Below are 18,779 nucleotides of genomic sequence, written 5' to 3' on the forward strand. Positions count from 1 at the left end.
CTGGGACCCTGAGCCCAGCTTAGCAGGTCTTGAATGACACCAACAGAGACAAGATGGGAGCCTAGAGGTAACAACAGGGCTTCATCTGGGCCGTGGCCTACACAGGGACAGCGTCTGAGTATTCTTGGGATAATAACCACAGTCATTGCTCACATTCATTGAGTAGGTCCCTATGCGACTACTATGCCGAGGTCGTTTTACAGCATTATCTCATTTAATCTTCACAATAACCCAACAAGATAGGAACTATCACTATCCCTATTTTTCACATGAGAAGACTGAGGTTCAGAGAGGTTAAGTAACTGGCCCAAAGTCACAGAGCCTGTGCCACTCTGCCCACCATGAGCATGTGGTTTCCAGGTTATACCTGGCTCTGCTCTCTAGCAGCAGTGTGACCTTGAGCGAATCCATTTGCCTCTCTGAGCCTATCTACCTCGTCTGTAAAATAGGTCTGGTAGTCTTCGCCTACCTCACTGGGGGCTATGGGGCTTTGACAAAGTGGGGAATGTGAAAGCAGTTGGTAAGCACCAAGGCACTGGACGTGCACTGTGGTCAGTGCAACCCAACCCAGATTCCAGTGTTTTCCAGGTGGGGAGTCCTGAGTGGAGTGGGCAAAGAAGCCACTCCCGTCGAATGGGAGCTGTCCCTGGGTCACTGCTTCACTTTGTCCCCCACAGCAGCTTGAGTTCCGGAGATCACGGCAGCTTGCTCCACTGCCCCTCGCTCAGATCAGGGAGGTAAGGACACCACTCCTTGGGGACCCCCCCTGCTGCACATGGGGGCCCAGGAGGGCCTGACCGGCAACCTGGCAGCACCTACTGCCCCTGCCTGAGGGGCCAGAGGAGGCGCTGTCCAGCCGCAGCAGTGCAGGAGCTAGAGATTGTGCAGGCCAGTCGAGCAGATGCTGGGGATGCTATCAGGATGAAATGGGCCAGGCCTAGGGTGCATGCTTTGCAGTGTTGGAATCTCCCCTCGGGCTAGGGATTAAAGTCAGAGCCCTAAAGATGTGAGCCAAGGTGCAGCCTCCAGGGTGGAAATCCAGGGGTGTGGTGGAGCGTGGCTAGCTCTCCCCAGCCCAGGCCTGAGAGCCAGGGGTCTGAGCTCCTCTATCAGCCCCAGGAAGTTCTCAGGCAGTTGGGGCTGATCAATGATGGGACCCTGGCTCACAGGATGAATGCCAGGGGCCCAGGGCCAGCTGGGTTCTGCCCTACCTGACAGTGAGGAGGGAGCAATCCAGGGCAGCCCCCCACCCCACCCCAAGTATGGGCACACCTAGCTCTGAAGGAAGACATCCAGTTCTACCTCCAACCCTGGATTTTCTTTTCCAACGGCAAGATTGGTTTTAGCCTTACCGTCTTTCATCTTTACCACAGGGGAGAGAAACCTACAGAATAGTATCCATTTCACCAAGGAAGAAACAGACCCAGAGCCAGGGATCTCTGACAGAGCCCTGGGTAAGGCATCGTCCTTTCCTGGTAGCCCCCTCTCCAGCCCCCACTCTGGCTCTCTGTGATTGTGTGTGGTCGTGGCTAACATCCATCAGTTAGCCAGACCTGTTCCCTGCTCCACCACCTGACTACTTGCCCCAAATAGGGCAAAGGTGCGAGGGTGTCCTGGAAGACGGGAAAGTGGGTATTTGTTCTGAAGGCCCCCCAGATTACTGGTCTTCCTTCATAATTATGCCACATCCAGTCTAGGCCTCGCTGACAGTGGAGCCTGATCCCCGTGGCTTTCTTATGACTTGAAGTGCAGAGCGTGGCCACCTAGGGAAAGAACTAGGACAGTCAGAGTCGTTGAGCCACCGAACCTGCTGCTTCTGAGTAGTGAGCTTCCCATCCCTGAGCAGACGCTGCCATCCCTGAGACCTTCCCCTCCATCTTCCTGCTCCTCCAAGCACAGTCCCTCCCAGCTCTTCCCCACCTCCACGCCTTTGCTGGTTTCTGGGTTTCCTTACCCAGAATGTCCCATCAGATCTCCCTGTTTCCAAGAGGTCTTATTTCACTGACCACCTCCTGCGTGCTCAGGCTTGTGCTGGCCGGTGCTGCGGAGGAGACAGAGGGAGGTAAGCGCTTGTGACACAAGAGTGAGACAAGAGTCGTAGTAAGAGCTCACGTTCATCGAGCACGTGCTATGCACTGGGTGTTGCTCTAAACGTGTGCCTCATCTCATTTATTCCTCACAGCAAATATGAGATAAGCACTTTTATTTATGCCTGTTTTCCAGATGAGGCAACTGAGGCTCTGAGAAGTTAAATAATTTGCCTAAGGGCACAGGATGGGTCATGGCACCGGGATTCGACCTCGAAGTCAATGACTCAGCACTTGAACATCTGCTGCAGTCAAAATCAGTGGTGGAGTCAATGCTCTGGTCTCTGGGGGTGAGGGAGGGGCCTGGTGCTCTAAGAGCCAGGTGGGCCTGGGGCTGTTAGGAGCAGGAAACCTGTGAATGCCATTCAGTCTTTGGAGAGCTTGGCTGCTGTTAATCTGAATGTCACAGCCCTTGACACAGAGCCTGGAACCAAACGGATTATGAGTTCAATAAATGTTTGTTGAATGAATGAATGAGCCCCATTTGCAGAGGGGATCCATTGTGCATTCATTCAATCAGCTTTTATTGCAGACTTCCTACATACCAGATCTCATTTTGCTTGTCACACACATACACACAACGCTCTGTGAGGGTCTGGTCTGGTGTGGCAGGGGTTTGGGCAATGTCAAAACGGAAGGGTATGGGGTTTCAGTGCTGAGAAGCCCACAGGCCTTGGGTCCAGCCTGTGATCCCTGAGAAAGGAACTTGAAGCTTGAGGCGGGAGACCAGCTTAGTGAGGAGACAGCTCTGGGACATGTCCTTGTGGGGGCAGGGGTCCTCAGCCTGATGCCACTTGAATGGGGCGGGCACATTGCAGTGCCCCAATGTCTGAGAATAAGACACTGTCTCCATTTTACAGGCAAGGGACAGATGATCTAGTCTACAGAAGTAGTCTGATGAAACCAAGGGGCAGAAAGAGGGGCAAACTATTCAGACGCCCCAGCACCATCCCCCGCCTTTAGAGACAAAGCGAGGCTCTGTCAAGAGAAGGAAAAAAGGGCAGGGGAGGAAGCTGGGAATTCAAGGCAGGCCCAGCCTTCCATCTCTGCCCCTCCTGAGTTCCCTTTCTCTGTCCCAACCCCTCCCTCCCCCCACCTACCTCCCATCCTCCAGCGGCGGCTAGTATAAGAAAACTGACATTTATCAACCACCTAGTACGTGCTGGGCACTGTGCTGCATCTCTTAACTAACACTAAATGACAGATTTAGTTGTGCCTGGCACATAATAGGTTGCTCAATAATTATTTATTAAATAAACGGATGAACCACGATCCTTATTTTACAGGTGAGGGAGCTGATGAACAAATAAGGAATTTGTTCAAAGTTGCCCAGTAGGAAATTGGTGGAGCTGGGGATTTACCGTTGCTGTTATTACTTACATTATATAAGAGCTACTATTTATGGAATGCCTATTATTTGATGCATTGGTCGCTTTACATAAATTATCTTACCTACTTTACAGGAACCCTGCACGTAACTGAGACTCTTGCCGTTTTACAAATGAGAAAACTGAGACCCAGAGAGGTGTAGTATCCTTCCCAAAACAGCCAGCCCCTAAATGCAGAAATAGGATCTGGATCTAGACTTCCCCATGCTTCCCACACTCCTAGCTTCAGGGTACCAGGAACCCCCGCAAGTAGAGATGTTGCCAGAGCATGGATTTCCCTCGGCACAACTAACCAGCGCTCACCAGGGCTCAGGCCCTTGGAAACAAGACTCCTAGAACCTGCCCTTGGTTCCCTGTGGGTCTGGGGCATGGACTAGGGATCAGCAGAAAACAGCCCCAGGTTCAAATTGTCCTCTTCCCCTTCTCATGTCTCCAGCAGAGCCAGGAAGACTAGGCTGTCCTCAGTCCAAGAAATTTCCAGCCCTTTTCTGGTCTGGGCTGAGCTGGCATTAGTTAGGGGTTGGAATATCTAGGAAAGGATGCTGGAAGGAGGAGGATTTGAAATGGAATTCATTTGCAATGGAGTAGAACTTGGACACTTGGAAGTGGGAATGAAGGACATCTGGGGTAGGTGTAACTTTACAAAGATGGCTGGGGTGGCCATTCGGGGGACAGCAGAGAAAAGCCTAGCTGAAGCAGAGGGTGCATGTTGGTGCAAGATGGGAAAGATGAGAGCACCTGCAGCGAGGGACTTGAGAGTCCCACAGCCTCTTCAGAGCCACTCCATTTTCTTGACCGTGGGAGGAGGAATCAAGGTTGCCTGTCTAGTCTGAGACTGGGAGAAGGGAGCTCGGTAATGCATTATCCAGAAGAGAGTATCGTGATAGAGACCCACTGTAATGAATAGGTAAGAACATCACATGATTAGCACAATGGTAAGTAAAATACATATGCTGACTCCCCAAAGTATCTCACAACTAGATTAAACACCCCTCCTGCAACGCATTCTCACTGAACCTTTCTTTCTTCCATGGGGCAGGGGGTGGGGGTGGGGTGGGGGGATGCTGGGACCTCACTGGCCCCATTAGAGGTGAGCTAGCCAAGATCCTGATGAGAGCTGACTCTGCCCACCTTCCTGCCCTGAACCCTGACTACAGAAGTTTGCGTAGCCACCATCACCACCCAGCTCTCCCACTTTCCTGTCCCCAGCCATGTCAGCCAAGGAGACCGAGGCGGGTAACCTCAGGCCCATGCTGTCCACACCCAGGCACTGTGCCTGATCATATCTGACTCCCTGCCAGGAACGCTCAAGCTCACACACCTGCCTGCGGCTCTCAGTTCCCTGTTCAGGCTGCTCCCTCCCTGATCCCTGCAGAGGGTGGAAGCTTCCCCCTGTGGACAGCAATCCGTGCTGCAGCACCAGCAGGGCGCCCTTCCCTTCCCACCGCTGCTGCTGCCATCTTAGAAGCACCGCAGACACCAGCTCACCTGCCCTTCACTCTACCTGACCCAGCCTCCACCCCCAAGAAGGTAAGACAGGGCAGGGGTCACTACAAGGCACAGCCTGTGGAGGAATTGTGGAAAGAGGCCTGGGGGCCCTGATTTTTGTGTGGTTTCCTTGTGGCCAGTGGTAGGACTTTTCCAGGAGATCTTGGTAGGGATGGAGAATTTTCCCTGAGCCAAGTAGTAGACTGTGAGAGGCTTCCCAGAGGAGGTAGTGATGGTTACGTCCACTTTGGAGAGGTGGGGAAGGAAAAGAGTTCACTGGTGACCCCAGAGTGCAGGGAGAGGGGCAGAACCCTGGCACCATCTCTCCCCTTTGCCCCCAAGACTGACCACTCCCTGGGAGGACAGTGTTGGGGGGTGGCACATTTGCCCCAGGGACCCAGGGCAAGTGTGGAGAGTTAAATCCATAAAACCAACAAGAAAGGGTGAATCCCAGGAGTGATGAGCCCAGTGTTGGGGTGAGGATGGCTGGGGGCAGCCTATGCCCCCAAGGGGGTGGGCAGGAAGTCCCTGGCAGAGGAACCAGGAGCATGAGGCAGGAGACCAGCCTGACAAGGCCCAGGGCACTCAACCTACCACCCCTTTCATGGGCGGGGCACACTGCAGTGTCCCTGGTGCCTGAGAATGGGGTGCCACTCTCTCAGGATGGATTTCACTCCAGGCCTGATGAAGGTAAGAGGAGAGGCCATTCAGGGTGGGCCCCAGACATGGAGTCCAGTCTTGCCCACTCAGCATGTGGGTCTCCCACAGGGTCCTGCATTTCTCAAAGGAAGGTCGAATCCAGGCCCTTCCCTCTGGCTTCCTCATAGAAGGGTTCTTTGTGCTCAGGCCAGAGACTGGGAGCTTGTCCAGGAAGCTGCAGGTAGTCCTCCTGCCCTGGGGAGGGGGGCGTTCTGAGAACTTCTCTAGCCCAGTGACATCCCTCTTAGGCCACGCTGACCCTACTCACCCTCCAGTTCCGTAGGTGTTTCTCTTTGTTGCATCCAGAGGTTGCAAATTGGTGGCCTGCACACTTGTTTGCTTCCCACACATAGTTTTGTTTCAAAGAGGAGGTTACATAAAAACAGATTTCAGGTTTCTTGGGCAAAGAATCCCCTCAATTTTGTTCTAAAAAACTGTCTTAAAAAAAAACTAGTAGGGAATTCCCTGTTGGTCCACTGGTTAGGACTCCACGCTTCCACCTGGGGCTCAGGTGCTATACTCGGTCAGGGAACTAAGGTCCCACAAGCCGCACAGTGTGGCCAAAAGAAAAAAAAAGAAAAGAAAAGAAAAAAAAATCAGTAGATCTGACAATGCTGGGCTGGTGTTCCACACGGAAACAGTCAGCAGTGGCCCTCATGCATCTACAGTGCCTCCTGCAGGCAGGCTGATTCCTCAGCCTGCCCCCAATTCATCTTTCTCTGTGCCATTGCCTTCCTTCTGCCCCTGCATGTCTTAAACATACACCTTCCTTCCACCCTCATTACTAAACTGAGATTGATTTTCCCCACACAGCTTCTCCTCCAGTGGATCACAAGCCCCTTGAGGGCAGGAACAATTGCTGTGCTTCCAGGAGCTGGCACAGGGTTGGCACATAGTAGGTTCTCAGTGAATGTACGTTGAATGAACATGCCTCTCACTCAGGCCCTCAATAGCCCTCCTTTGCCCTCAGGACTTAAACCCCTCTCCAGATCCACAGTGGGGGCCATGAGTCCCAAAGTCTTCCCAGAAGGAGGGGACGTCATTCTGGGTCTTGGGGGAGCGAAGGGGCAAGAAGGGCACTTTGCCTGACCCTGCTCCTCCTTAAGGCGCTGACCTCTTCTGGAAGTGCGGAAGCATCCACTCAGTTTTGTTTTGCTTTGTTTTTTTAATCTAGAGGCATCATTGCAAGACCGAGGGATGAACTCATACTTTTTAATAAAGGAATCTTCAAATAGCCCTTGTAGCTATTCCATCAATCCACTGGAGCACCAGCCACAGAGACGACTCATTCACTAGGTAATTGCCATCGTTCAAGTGTTGGATGGGACACTGTGAGATGTCACTTCAGTGAATTTTTGCTTAATCAAGTGCCTTTTCCCCATAAGGCTTGTACATTCTGAAAGCCCAGAGGATATCAGTGAGGGATGGACTTGGCTAGCCCTGCTTACCAGGTCTCCTTATCCCTCTCCTAAGTAAGACCCCGCTGGGATGTGACTGTGGGAGGGCCTGGGGTCAGATCTCTCTCCTGGAGGCCCAGCAGAGCACACGTAGCTCCAGGTTTTCATTACGTGCTCCCCCACCCCCATCTGGTTGCTAGGAGGCTCCAGGTTTGTAATGAGAGCCCCCTTCATTATGGAAAAGGGAGCTCAATGTCCTAGGACACCTTCCTCTCCTCCCCCACCCCTACTCCTCCTGGTCCTCCTTGATTCACAGGTGCAAGGCAAGCACTGCCCAGTTATCCTTCACGAGGAAGCTGACGCTTCTCTGCTTTTTTAAGATGTGAGCTCTGGGCTGCAGACAAAGCGATAGAGAATGCCTGCATTGAGTGAATCACTCTTTCACCTGATTGCCCCTGTGATCAGTGGCATTCCTGGGATGGTTGGGTGAGAGAAAGGCTCAGGTGCTGGACAGGCTGAGTCTACATTAAGAATTAGGGCTCAGGGAGAGGCCAAGGATAGGATCAGTCAGGGCAAGGGAGGGGCTCCGTGTGTGAGCAGGGTCAGGGCTCAGTCTGCTCTCCCTGACTCAGCTCCCTGATCTCTAGTGTAAACGGTACTTCACATACAAAATGAGAAACAACTTGTCACTCTCCTGCCTCAAAACCTCCTATGAAAGAAAGAAAAGAGAAAAAAATGTCAGTGGTTCCTCGTGGCCTTTAGGATCACAAAGCAGGACATTTAAGGGACTTCCCTGGTGGTTCAGTGGTTAAGACTCCGTGCTTCCACTGCAGGGGGCACTGGTTCGATCCCTGGTTAGGGAACTAAGATCCCACATGCCACATGGCCAGATGACAACAAGAACAAACAAACAAATAAACAAAGCAGGACATTTAAGACCCTCCTAGCTTGGTGTCTGCTGGTCCCTGCCCTCCTTGCCACTCCCATCCACATACCTTTCGTTCAAGGCAGATGAGCTGCTCAAAGTCCCTGATGTGCCTGCTTCCCTCTTGCCTCTGTGTTCTCAAGGCCATTTGCCTTCGTGGGACTGACCCTGCTTCCCCCTCTGTAGGCCTAGAAGCTCCAGCTGTAGAACTGAACAAAGTTGGGTTTGATCCCTGCTTTATGACCTGCTGGCTGTGGGACTTGGGGCAAATAGCTTAGCCTCATTCAAGCACAGAGGCAGCCGTGCACGAGCCAGGGTGAGGCTTTCAGGGTGTGTCCCCAGACAGGTTTTAACACATATGACTCATTTTAATCATTCGTTATTCCCCTGTTGTGTTTATGTCTGATTAACACTTGGCATCCCAGTCCTACCCCTTCCTAGTGGCCTTGCTAGACTGCTGTGACTGGAAAGGTAGAAAGGACACTTCCCAGGCCCTCTTACAGCTGAAGCTGTGTATGAATGCTGCATTCCAGAAGTTAGAGGCACTTTGACAAGACTGGGATGGCAGATCTGGAGGCTATCTATGGCTGCTTTGGGCTGTTTGAGGCCAGCAAGCCTGGGTGTGGAAAGGCAGCAGCAGTTCAGGGTTGAGTCTTCCGACTCATGGGTGTGAGGAGGCAATAGCACTATCCCTGCTCCCAGGCCCGGCTACGGCAGCAAGGTCCCGAACCCAGTGCTTCCAATGATTCCTCCCCTACATCCCATATTCTTTTTGCTGCCATAACCAGGTGCCACGAACTTAGAGGCTTAAAACAACACAAATCTGTTCTCTTAAAGCTGGAGGTCAGAAGTCCAAAATCAATCTCACTGGACTAAAATCAAGGTCGGCAGGCCTGGGTCCCACCTGGAGGCTCTAGAGGAGAATCCATTTCCTTACCTTTTCCAGTTTCTAGAGGATGCTTGCATTCCTTGCGTCAGGGCCCCTTCCTCCATTTTCAAGTCAGCTCTTGCTTCTGTCATCCAATTTCTTTCTTTTTCTTTCTTTGTTTTCTGGCTCTGCCCTCCCGCCTCCCTCTTATGTAACCTCCCTCGTGGGTTATATGGGGCCCACCTGGATAATCCAGGATAATCTCCCCATCTCAAGATTCCTTTTTTTTTTTTTTTAAAGTGAAGTATAGCTGGGAATTCCCTGGCGGTCCAGTGGTTAGGACTCCAAGCTTCCACTGCAGGGGGCAAGAGTTTGATCCCTGGTCAGGGAACTAAGATCCCACAAGCTGCGTGGCAGGGCCAAAAATAAATAAATAAGAGAAGTATAGTTAATTTATAATATTGTGTTAGTTTCAGGTGTATGGCAAAGTGATTCAGGTGTGTTTTTTTTTCAGACTGTATTCCATTACAGGTTATTACAAGATATTCAATATAATTCCCTGTGCTATACAGTAAATCTTTGTTGCTTATCTATTTCATGTATAGTTGTTGGCATCTGTTAATCCCATACTCCTAATTTGTCCCTCCCTCCCTCCCTCTCCCCTTTGGTAGCCGTAAGTTTGTTTTCTATGTCTGTGAGTCTGTTTCTGTTTTGTATATAGGTTCATTTGTATTACTGATATTTTTAGATTCCACATATAAGTGATATCATATAGTATTTGTCTTTCTCTGACTTACTTCACTAAGTATAATATTCTCTAGGTCTATCCATGTTACTGCAAATGGCAATATTTCATTCTTTTTATGGTTGAGTAATACTCCACTATATACATATATGTGTGTGTGTGTGTGTGTGTGTGTGTATATATATATATATATATATATATATATATATACACACACCACAGCTTCTTAAGCCAGTTGTCTGTTGATGGGCACTTGGGTTGTTTCCATGTCTTGGCTATTGTAAATAGTGCTACTATGAACATTGGGGTGCATGTATCTTTTCAAATTAGAGTTTTTGTTTTTTCCAGATGTATAGCCAGGAGTAGGATTGCTGGATCATATGTTAGCTCTATTTTTAGTTTTTTAAGAAAACTCCATACTGTTTTCCATAGTGGCTGTACCAATTTGCGTTCCCACCAAGAGTTTACGAGGGTTCCCTTTTCTCCACATCCTTGCCAACATTTGTTATTTGCAGATTTTTTGATGAGAGTCATTCTGACAGGTGTGAGGTGATATCTCCTTGTGGTTTTGATTTGCATTTCTCTAAAAATTAGCGATGTTGAACATCTTTTCAAGTGCCTCTTGGCCATCTATATGTCTTCGTTGGAAAAATGTCTATTTGTCTTCTGTCCATTTTTTGATTGAGTTGTTTGTTTTTTCAATAGTAAGTTGCATGTGCTGTTTGTATATTTTGGATATTAACCCTGTATCAGTCACATTATTTGCAGATATTTTCTCCCATTCCATAGGTTGTTTTTCCACTTTGTTGATGGTTTCCTTTGCTGTGCAAAAGCCTTTAAGTTTTATTAGGCCCTGTTGGTTTATCTCTTTTGCCTTGGGAGACTGGCCTAAGAAAATATTGCTACCATTTATGTCAGAGAATGTTTGGCCTATATTCTCTTCTAGGAGTTTTAAGGTGTCATGTCTTATATTTAGGTCTTTAGACCATTTTGAGTTTATTTTGGTATACAGTGTGAGGGAGTGTTCTAATTTCATTGATTAACATGAGGCTGTCCGGCTTTCCCAACACCACTTGTTGAAGAGACTGTCTTTTCTCCATTGTATATTCTTGCCTCGTTTGCCATAGGTTATTGACCATAGATAGGTGCATGTGTTTATTTCTGGGCTCTCTATTCTGTTCCACTGAGCTATATGTTTTTGTGCCAGTACCATGCTGTTTTGATTACTATTGCTTTGTAGCATAGTCTGAAGCAGTGCCTTCAGCTTTGTTCTTTTCCTTCAGGATTACTTTGGCAATTCTGGGCCTTTTGTGGTTTCATATAAATTTTAGGATTATTTGTTCTACTTCTGTGAAAAATGTCATGGGTATTTTGATAGGGCTTGCATTAAATTTGTAGATGGCTTTGGGTAGTATGGCCATTTTAATATTAAGTCTTCCAACCCAAGAGCAAATGGATATCTTTCCATTTCTTTGAGTCATCTTCAATTTCCTTTATCAATGTTTTATAGTTTTCAGCATATAGGTCTTTCACCTCCTTGGTTAAGTTTATTCCTAGGTTTATTCCTAGGTATTTTTTTAATGCAATTTTAAATGAGATTGTTTCCTTACTTTTCTTTCTGATATTTCATTATTAGTGTAAAGAAATGCAAAAGATTTCTGTATATTAATCTTACATCCTGCTACCTTGCTGAATTCATTGATTAGTTCTAATAGTTTTCGTGTGGAAACTGTTCTCTATATAGAGTATTATATCATCTGCAAATAGTAACAGTTTTACTTCTTCCCTTCTGATCTAGATACCTTTTATTTCTTTATCCTGTCTGATTGCTCTGGCTAGGACTTCCAATACTATGTTGAATAGAAGTGGTGAGAGTGGGCATCCTTGTCTTGTTCCTGAATTTAGTAGGAAGACTTTCAGCTTTTCACTGTTGAGTATTATGTTGGTTGTGGGTTTGTTGTAAATGGCTTTTATTATGTTGAGATATGATCCTTCTATACCCACTTTGGTGAGATCAAGATTCTTAACTTACATCTGCAAAGTCTCCTTTACCATTGTAAACCTGTGAAAGGTTCCAGAAATTAGGATGGGGATATTGGGGGGGTGCATTATTCAGCCTACCACAATGCCTTTCTAAAGTGGCCAAGGTAGCAGCCTCCTAGCTGGTCAGTTCTGTAGTATTCTGGGAGTCATTCCTGGCAGCCTCAAGCCTGCTCCTTCAGCCCTTCCAATGATTTTATAAACACCCAGGACGCTGAGTTCAACCTCTTTCTGCTTAAAATACAGTAGCTTCTGTTTCCTACACCCAACCAAGACTAAAATACCAATTATCCTTCAAGTCTCAGTTCAAATGTCACCATCTTTGGTAAGCCTCCCCCAATTCCTCCAAGGTTCCTTCTTCCTACTCTGGACCCCACAGGTCCTCCTAGATCAAACCTCCCTAGTGGATCATGGCCTCTCTATCCAGCTACAGCACGGGATCTAACATAAAGGAAGGCTTCATAGAGAAGTGAACCAGAGGCCATCAGCTGAGAACAACTTCCTAAGCATTAAGCCTTGGATGTGGACTGAGGCAGGCATGGCCTGGGAAGGACTGGGATCAGCCAGGGTGGAGCCAGGCTACCTGGGAATCTAGCAAACACAAGGAGGGAAGCCTGGGATAGGAACGCCACCTCAACCTTGCAAAACTCCCGGGGCTCAGAGGAAAAACAAAAGGAATCTTCAGATACAGAAGCAAGCCAGCAGCTGGACACACATGAAACAGTACATTTTTCAGCTCCAGGGCTGCTGTCCAGTCTGGGGCTTCATGGCCCTGAATTCAGAAATGCAGAAACAATGGCACGTGACAGAAGGGACAGGCCCTGATCCACAGGAGAATGCGGAAGGTCAAATCTAGAAAACAACCAATAAGCAGAAGCTGAATCTCCCTTGACAAGGCAGAAAAGGAAACAGGCCAAATGATGTCCTCAGTCTATGGCAGGCCCTTACCCGACCTCACCTGGCACAGGGCAAGCAGTCTGGCCCCAGAACCCAGAAGGGCATGCCCATGCCTGGGTGTAAATGGAGCAAGCAAACTGTTCCTTAAAAGTGTCAGATGCATGCAACGCATCAAAGAAGACTCTGCATGCCACCTTAGATGACGTGAATATGAAGATGGGACAATAGAGAAAGACAGCCCTGCAGAAGACCACCTTCACTGGCAGGCAAGAACTAAAGAGTCCAAATTAGAAAATGCAGAGGTTCTGTCCTGCCTGTGGCTGTTGTGTGCTGCGACATCAGGCAGACCCCATGCCCTCCCTGGGCCTCAATCTCTTCCATCTGTACAGTGGGAACGGTAGACTCCATGCCGAGGCGTTTAGGGAAATAAGGAAAACAAGAGAGTGCTGTGCAAAGTAGGGGGTTAGGAAGGGCAGAGGAGTGGGAGATGCAGATCCTGCACCGTGGCAGGAAAGAGGCTCTGCCTGAGGAGGGAGGTCTGGGAGGCCTGGGGTGTCACTAATGAGGTCCCAGCAGACAGGGCTGGGCATGAGTGAGCTTAAGGAACCAGCCCTCCTCCATTCTGACACTAGGCACACTTCAAATTAATAATTAAAATGCTTCCTGTCAGATTCCAGCCTGACACATAATTAGAGCAGCTCCAGGCTTTAGGCTATGGTGATGAAAACAGTTCTTGTTAGAAAGAGGCTTTTCTGGGGTTGAGCTGGGTGAGGATAGAACCCTCCTCCCCAGATTTTGCCATCACGGCCTCCCTCCATCTGCATTCCAGATAGATATAGACAGGGGTTTTCCTTCCAGCCCGGGGAGGGGTGGAGGTGTGAGAAGGGGCATCCATTTCCCCATCTGCCTGCACCAGAGGGGGTTGGACAAGGTGCATCTAGCTGACATGAGAGGACAGCGCAGGGGTCTGTGCAAGGAGGGCAGGTGGGGACTCCTTGGACTTTCAAAGGCCAGACAGAAGAATCTGGGGCCAGCTGCAAATCCCGAATGCCAGCCCAACCTGTGTATACAAGGTATTGCTATCATATGCTGTCTTCCCAGGACTGCTGAGGAGTAGCTGAGCTCAGCCACCAACTCTTCAGTGGGCAAAGCAGCCCAGGCCCCTCCCCACCAACCCATGGCATCCAGCACTTCCTTCTAGAGCAGAGCCCTTCCTATCAACAAAGTGGGGCATGGACCCAGGAGTCCTAGCTCCCAGCCCCTGGGCTTCTCATCTCCCCAGGAGCAAAGCTTGGAGGGGCTGTCCATGGTTCCAGAGACACTTCCAGTTTTCAGGCTCTTCCCCTATCAGGAGTTGTCCCGGAGCCTCATCCAGTCGACTCCTTCCTCCAGAGTCCAGCCCCTGAGCCCTATCTACCATCCTACCTCCTCATCTGCCACCAGGCCTGGCCCCCCAAGAGAGGGAAGGGACCACCACCGCTTAGCTCATTCAGGGAGAGCCGTGAGTGCCAACCCTGGGGCTTCACCCTGAGGGGTCTGCCTTTAGGAGCTTAGCAATCAGTGCTCATGCCAAAGCTACCTGTTAGAAGAAGAAAATCATTTTAGAGTAATGTTGTGTTGCTTCATTGAAGTTGCCTTCATAAATATTTTAAATGTGTTTATTAGGAAAACCACAAGATCAGAGAAGAGGCTGCTGAGGCTGGGAGGAGAGATGGCTTGTGAGGTCTCAGCCGCCACTGCCACCACCACCAATGAAACATCTACTCCCTCAGAGGGGCTGGCCCTGTGGCGCCTGCAAAGAGGAGAAGCCCACGTTGTTGGGCTGCCCTCCCTGCCTTGTGAAGGTGGGTGCTCTGATGCCATGTTCCTGTCCTCAGATTGAACCCCAGAAGGCAATATAACAGAGTCCTATGGACCCAGCGCTGAGCTGGGGCAAGAGCCCTCCTCTGAATGCTGCTCTGAGTTGCTGGGCAACTGCTCCCCTTCTCTGACTCAGTGGTACAGGGGAAAGAGGTGGGAGGTCCCTTCCTGGGCAGGCTGAGGTACCCAGGTTTGTGGATGCTGTCCTTCACTCTCCTCCCCCTGACTCCTGCATCTACTCCCTTCTCCCCATGCACATACCCATCCAGAGCTACATCAGACCAGGAGCAACAGAGCCAGAGCAGGTGCACAGAGCCGGACAACCATCCCCAGGAGCCCCTCAGCCCAGGCATCTCAGCCTAGCCTCGTCCCACTCCAGTGGGCAGGGAGAACCCAGCTCAGGGACCTGGGCAAGGGGTAAGATGGTGTCTCCTGCCCCATGATCCCTCTGTGGGGGTGGGGCAGGGATGGAGGTGCCATGGCTGCCTCTGACACAGCTCCTCTCCTTGGGTAAGAGCCTCTTTCTCTTCCGCAAGCCAAAGCCAACAAGCCAATTAAATCCTGAGAAAGCAGAATTGATCTGCAGGCCAAGGGATTACATTGATCTGCAGTGCTGGTACCCAGGGGGCCACGGCTGCCTCCCCCTCGAGCCTGGAGCTCCTTCTACTGCCATCTTCAGCTGAGCAATGAGCAATCCTCCCCGTGCGCATCTCTGTCCTCCCGCACCCCTCCACCCCCGCCACACCCTGTCTGACTGCCTATCCCCTCTCTGTTGGTCTGGGCTGAGCCTGAGGCCATCTGTTCAGACCTATTCATTCATATCCCATAAGTGCAGGTGAGGTGACAGCCATGAAGCCTCTGTCCTTTGGGCGATCTCTCTTCATCTCAGTCAACCAGGGTAGGGGGCTACTGCTCTTGACCTCAGTTTGCAGTTGTGACCTGCAAGGACACAGAGTACCCAGCACCCCAAGGGTTAACCGGTAGCATTCCCCGCACGGAGCGTGGGAGTGGGTGAACATGAAGCTTAGGGAAACTTCTCTGGTAAATAAAAAAAGAGAATGACTCGCAATTACCATATCCATTGTTTCTGGGTAAATAGGTGCTGTCTAAGAGATTTTTTAAATAGATTATTCCTTTAAATAGGTTAAGCACCCGTTGGCAGCCTCATTTACATTATTCATTTGCTGGGAAATCCTTTTTTCGGGGATGGTGCAGAAATAAACTTCAGCTTCAGTCTGAATTCCATTCAGAGACTGGATTAATGTGGTTTGGGTACTTCCCTGCCAGCAATGTACCAGAGGACAGGGGCTGCTCTGTGCTCTGGGCTGGGTGAGGGAAATCCAGAACTGCTCTAGGGAGGATATGAACTCCCAGAGAGCAGTGAAGGAGCCAGTGCTTTATTATGGCTGTGAAACACCGAGATGCAGTCAGGGATCCAGGGGGTTACACGGGAGGGAGTACATAGGATTTCCATAGGCAGAGAAGAGAGAGGGCAGACCCAGTGGAGGAAGAGCTTGAGCAAAGGCTTTTATAAACAGGACTGAATATGATGCACACAACTTCTTCCGCTCCGTCAATCACCTCTGTCCCCTTCTCCCTCATCACCCGTCCTCCAGACAGAGCGAAATGGGCTCCTCTCCCAGTATTGCCAAGCCCACTCCACAAATGCCCCAGGTCTGGAGTCCCTGGCCACCAGCACATTGTCTTGTAGGGCTGACCCAGATCGTTCCAGCTGCAGTGGACGGGCGGACACTCAGAAGGGCAGCCTGGATGGAGATACCAAGGAAATCAGCACCCTGGCCGTGACTCCCCGGTCACCAAAGCCCTCAGCGTGGTCACCCAAGGAGGCTGAGCTGGCTCTGCAACCTGGCCAGCTTCAGGTTCTCAGAATGTTTGCTGAAGCTGTCACCAGTGAGCACATGGACTTCAAAGTAATTATGAAAGCTATAGGAACAAGAAGTAATGCGTTCATTCATTAGCAACACATTACGCTAAATTATCTTAGCAAATAAGGCAAAATGTCAGCTCCAGCTCAGTGGCTGGCAGAGACACATGTTGGTCCTTACTCCCAGCGCCCTGAGAATGGGGTCACATTCTGCAGGAACCGCTTAGGAGAGGATATTGAAACACAAGAAGCAGGAAGGGAATGGGGTAGGGTGCAGACTAGGACCCTGGGAGCCTGACAGTCTGTGAATCACGCGACTAGACAGGTAGACTCCAGATAGGTAAGTTTTAAGACTGAGGAAGGACTAGAGGCCAGAGACCTTGCAGGAGGGTAGTGGAAGGCAGTGGAGGAGGAAAGATGCTATACTCTTGTCACTCTGGATAGAGCAGGTCTGCAGAACCATGGAGGCCACAGAATATCCTGGGGCAGAAGCAAGTTTGAGGCAGGGAGGAAAGAAAACAGGAAGAGCGTGAAGGGCGCTTTCTTGAGCCTGGCACACGCGCACAGACTGCTGGGCTGCAGCGAGCAGGACAGATGGTCCTTCCCTTCGTGGTGCTGGAGGGAGGGAGGGAGCCAGAACCTGCCATGTGACTGTGCACATCTGGAGGCCTGGGGGAGACAAGGGAGGGAGAAGGGGAGGCAGTGGGAGGAAGAGGAGGGAGCCCCCTTTCTCCTGTCCTCAGGTGAAGGGGGCTGAGTCATCATCCCTGACACCCCATCTTTTCTCACTTCCCTGGAGCCTGGGTGCCTGGTCTGACCACGGGTAGGAACTCAGGGTTCCTGCTCTCCTCTGGGCCCCACAACACAGGGAATAGGGCCCCTCTCTTCTCCACACTAAACAAGATCGCTTCCTTTAACCTTTCTTGCACCTGTATTGTCTGTGATTCCTTTAGTGAGAAAACAAATACCCTTGGGTCTGATTCAGTCATCACTGAGAACAGCTGGCTTGTCTCATGTGCCTGGTCTCCAAAGCCTCGGCTCAGGGCTGTCTCTTTGAATCCTATTTCTCATTAACTTGTAAGCTAGGCAGGAGCCCCTGGGGTACGCACATCAACTATTTAGCAATGATCTCAAACAGCTGCATCAGAACTTCTAGGGGTGGGGCCCAGGCACTACTCTTAATAAAACTTTCTTAGGTGATTCTCGGGTGCAGCCAGGGTTGAGAATCATTGGACAAATGTGATCTGGAGCTGTATCTCTAGGAGCTCAAGGATCAAGGAGGTGAGAGGCTGATCTACTGTAAGCTGAAACATTTTGATCCATGGCAGGGCCTCCATCTGAAAGGGACAACAATGAAACATGTCCAGAGGAGGGCAATAGGGGTGAAGAAATCATATGAGCTGAGGGAAGTGGAGGGGAGGGGGTTCTTTTGCTTCTCAGGTGCTGGGGAAAGGCTGGGGACAAAGGTCGCAGACCCTCTGTCTCTGAGGGCTGGGATGTGCACGCCCCATGAGACCCAGTGCTTCCTGTGCTCTAATGAGCACCACCTCATTAGTGGTGAAATAGTGTCACCATAATTACCTGGAGCTGGTGGAGCCAAATGGCCAGGTCATGAACACCCTCAGACACAAGTGCAGGGAATTTAACTTGCCCTGAGGCACCTGCATCTAGTGAGATGCTGATGAACGTGGCCCCATTCCTGTGGTCAGGTGTGGTGGGTACAGGATGCAGGGCTCAGCCCAAGGCCCAGCGCACACTCAGACGGCTGCTCCCACCCCACCCAACAAGAGGCAGACGCACTCACCTCCAAGACTGGGGTCCCAGAACCACGAAGACCGCTAGCTCCTGGGGAACTGAGGCGGGGCCACCACAAGGTAGGTGATGAAGGGGAAGGTGGTGCAGGGCGGGTGGGGGAGAAAGAGAGGCCCACAGGCCCTGTCTGCTGCTGAGTCGGGCTCCGTGGCGGAGTCCCTGAGAGCCTGGCTGGGGCAGCAGTTCCCAGCACCATTTTTGCCCCGTCTAGAATCCATTTTGCTAGTGGCCCTAAGTGTTCTTCATTTACAAGTTCTTGCTGCCACAGGGACTGGCTACAAAGGCAACCCAGGGGCTTCCCTGGTGGCACAGTGGTTGAGAGTCCGCCTGCCGATGCAGGGGACACGGGTTCGTGCCCGGTCCGGGAAGATCCCACATGCCGCGGAGCGGCTGGGCCCGTGAGCCATGGCTGCTGAGCCTGCGTGTCCGGAGCCTGTGCTCCGCCACGGGAGAGGCCACAGCAGTGAGAGGCCCGCGTACCGCAAAAAAAAAAAAAAGGGAAGAAAGAGAACTGACTTGAGAAAATGGTAAAGAAAACAGAAAAAAAGTTGCAGAACTGTATGTACGATTTCATTTTTATAAATGTGTACGCCTGGAGAAAAGTCTGGAAGGCTATCGAACCCTTAGCAGTGCTTCCCTCTGAGTGGGGGGACTGGAGGTAAACACAACCACTCTATACATTTCTGTA

The 18,779-nt window shown here is 50.5% G+C and overlaps 1 long non-coding RNA gene across 2 annotated transcripts; it reads right to left on the reverse strand.

The window, feature by feature from the left end:
• Positions 1–1,624: 1,624 nt before the first annotated feature.
• On the reverse strand, positions 1,625–8,348 carry LOC117203831 (uncharacterized). Of its 2 annotated transcripts, XR_007475820.1 has the most exons (4): positions 8,055–8,348; positions 4,214–4,369; positions 1,955–2,041; positions 1,625–1,763 (listed from the first exon to the last, which is right to left on the reverse strand). It is a non-coding gene; the product is annotated as an uncharacterized LOC117203831 (long non-coding RNA). The 2 variants fall into 2 exon arrangements; XR_004486766.2 differs by having other exon boundaries at positions 1,629–2,041; positions 8,055–8,332.
• Positions 8,349–18,779: the final 10,431 nt, after the last annotated feature.

Source organism: Orcinus orca, chromosome 2, assembly GCF_937001465.1.
Source record: "Orcinus orca chromosome 2, mOrcOrc1.1, whole genome shotgun sequence".
NCBI lineage: Eukaryota > Metazoa > Chordata > Mammalia > Artiodactyla > Delphinidae > Orcinus > Orcinus orca.